General features: G+C 40.5%; 1 pseudogene; it reads right to left on the minus strand.

Annotated features, from left to right (window-relative positions):
• Positions 1-1,762: 1,762 nt before the first annotated feature.
• LOC138918682 (polyadenylate-binding protein 2 pseudogene) lies at positions 1,763-2,435 on the minus strand (annotated as a pseudogene).
• Between the last annotated feature and the right edge of the window lie 847 nt (positions 2,436-3,282).

Below are 3,282 nucleotides of genomic sequence, written 5' to 3' on the forward strand. Positions count from 1 at the left end.
ATACAACTATGTGCTGGGGGGATTTGGGGAGAAAAAAGCAGAAAAAAAATCTTTTAAAATATGTATCTTTATATGTATATAATATAAACACATATGTACGTATATAAATATACATATATATACACACACACACACCTTTATCATAAAGCCAGTATCTTCCTTAATGAGAAAAATACTAGAGGCATTTTCACAAAGGGCAGGAAAGAACCAAAGATGCCTACTGTATCTACGTTATTCAATATTATACTGCAGCTATCAGCCAATGCAATTATATGAGAGAAATGCTTTGGAGTCATAACTGTGGGTAAAGAAGAAAGAGAAATATCTTCACTTGCACATAATTTGCTGGATTCTTGGAAAACCCTATAGAATCAATGATACAAATAACTTGAACAATAAAATAATTCAGTTAGATGGCAGGATATAAAATTTACACACAGAAATCAGTAACCCCATTTACAATGTGCATCACATTAAAACAAAAAAAGTTTAAAATCCCCCTGAAAGACACAAAAGTAGACTTGAGTAAATGGAATGACATGCACAGTTCTTGGCTAGAACAACTAAGTATTATAAAGATGTCTGTCCTATCAGTTATTTTATAAACAATACGTTCCCAATAAAAATACCAAGAAGCTTTTTGATGACGTTAGACAAACTAATATTAAAGTTCTTATAGAAAAATTAACAAGCAAGAATAGGTAAGAAGATACAGTAAGAGCGGAACTATGAGGGAGTCTGCCCTTAGCAGACGTTAAAGTATAGAATTAAGGCACAAAATTAAATCAAAATGGTGCTGGTGGAGGAAAAGGCAAACAAGCCAGAGAAATAGTATTAAAAGTCTTGAAATAGGCTCCAATGCATATGAAAATGTAGCAAATGATAAATGTGGCATCTCTATTCACCAGGACAATGATGGACTCGTCATTTTTTTTAAAATTTTCAAAACTGGCTTTATTCATGACATTATCAAAAAAACTCCCACCCCCTGGAAATGAGCTAAAAAAATGAACAAAATCTGCCTTTCACCTCCCTGTTCTTACTTCCTCCCATTCCCTTCAAATAAAAGGGAAAAAAGAAAAACAAGATAAAACACTGAACAACAAAAAATGCCCTCAAAGCCCCCAAATCTAGGAAGTGCATTTCCCCAGGGGGAAAGGGAATTCACACTGCAGAGGCTGGGGGTAGAACGGAGATCTTCCAGTTACCCTGCAAAGAAAGGCACGGAAAACAAAAAAAGAAACACAAAAGGAAACAGAATAGCTCACCAGGCAATCTGGAGGGGCAGGGAGCCAGAAAAGAGGGGTGGGTGGGTGGTAGAGCTGGCAGGACAGGAGCAGGCAGGAGACGACTGTGAAAATTACGGTAAAGATGGAGGGAAGGTAACAACAGAACAGTTTGGTGTCCTTCCACAGCCCTGGATTAAAATAATCCCTCCTACACCCCTGTCCACCTACTCTTGAGCAGCCCACAAGAAGGTGAAGTGGGACAGGGAATCAGGGGCAGCAACCCGCGCAGCTGAGATGTGTCGATGGCAATCCCCAGAGTGAATGAGCAGCCCCCTTCCCCACTCCCTTTTTTCCTCCCTCTCTCTCCTCCTAATACACTCTTTTTTTAGAAAACGGAATACTATGACGTCACTCTAACCCAGTCCCGTAAGTGCCACCCAGGGGCCTGTTAAAACCGCTGTTGCAGTCTACACAGAAATTAATAAATAATAATCTACACCTGAAATTAGACAATGTTATAAACCATTATGACCTCAATAAAATAATTCGGAAGAAAAGAAACCACTGTAGGACGGAGAGCAGGAACTTTTGTAGTGGGTGGGCCCTGCAAGGTATTGGCTTTGGGGAAACCCCGCTCTGTTGTGCTGATGCCTGGTCTGTTGGTTCTTTTTGGATCACCTTGATTTGTCTTCCTTTAAATAGGGAATCATCTTAGGCCAGGGAAGTCCACACTGATTCTTTGTCTGAGAAATCTGTATATGGCAAACCGTTTGCCACCGAGTACGGTAGCACGTTGACTGAACCACAACCATGAGAGTGTTTCCAGCACTTCTGCTGTTGCACAATAGTCTACATTGCCAGCACAGATGAACGGGCATCAGCCTCTGTCTTCTCAGTGGACAGGATCACTGGGCCAGCATTGCCTGGAGGTGAAATCGCCTTCATCTGCTTCTCTATCTCCTTTGCTACTAGCTTGTTTAGCTTCTCAGCTTCTTCCTCCATCTCCCTGACTCGGGCTTTGATTGCCTCCAGCTCTACATCCTTAATGGCGCTGTCTCCAGGGTTACCCTCCACCAGTCCCAGCTCCACCCTCCCCAAGGCTCCAGGAGGCTCCTGGGCTAGGTCTAGGACCCGGGGGGCAGAGGGTGGGCAGCGACTCCTCTTAGTGCTGGGATTCAGGCTTGGACTCCAGCAGCAGCTCCTCATTGTCCGTTGAATAAATGGTGCTGGGAGAAAGGGTTGCCAGTGGAAGACAATACAGTTGGATCCATCCCTCACACCATTCAGGGAAGAAACTCCAAATGGATCAGGGGTGTATTAGAAGAATATATGAGTAAATTTCTTTATAACCTTCATCTAGGGAAACACTTTCAATTAAGTCTCAAAATCCAGATGCAATAAAAGGGAAGATTTATAAACTTAACTACAAAAATACAATACATTTTTATGGCAAAAACGACATAAAAATGGTCAAAAGAAAACTGACAGATTGGCTGAAAATACATTCAACATAATTAAGAAAAAGGCTAATATCCTTAAATATAAATAATTCTTTAAATTTGAGGGACAAAAATTCAAAACTCACTGGAAAAATAAGAAAAAGATATTACCAGACATTTTATAAAACATATGTAGATGAAAATGTCCCTTAAACATATGAAAAGTGTTCAAGTGTATTAATTATTAGAGACATTAGATAAACCCTTGTTAGATTGGTGAAAATTAAAAAATGTGATGACATTTTATTGGTGAGGTTGTAGGGAAACATATTCTCATTTATCGCTGAAGAGAATGCAAACTGGTACCACCCTTCTACAGGGCGATTTCCCAATACATAATGCTATAGACTGAAGTACGTGTCTCCCTAAAATCCATATGTTGAAACCTAATCCCCAGTGTGATGGTATTTAAAGGTGGGGCCTTTGGGTGGTGATTAGGTTATGAGAGACTGGAATTGGTACCTTTATAAAAGATACCCCAGAGAGCATCCTTGCCCCTTCTCCACGTAGGGCACAGTGAGAAAATGGTGATCTATGAACCAGGAAGTGGGTCC

This window comes from Equus caballus, chromosome 1 (assembly GCF_041296265.1).
Source record: "Equus caballus isolate H_3958 breed thoroughbred chromosome 1, TB-T2T, whole genome shotgun sequence".
Lineage (NCBI taxonomy): Eukaryota > Metazoa > Chordata > Mammalia > Perissodactyla > Equidae > Equus > Equus caballus.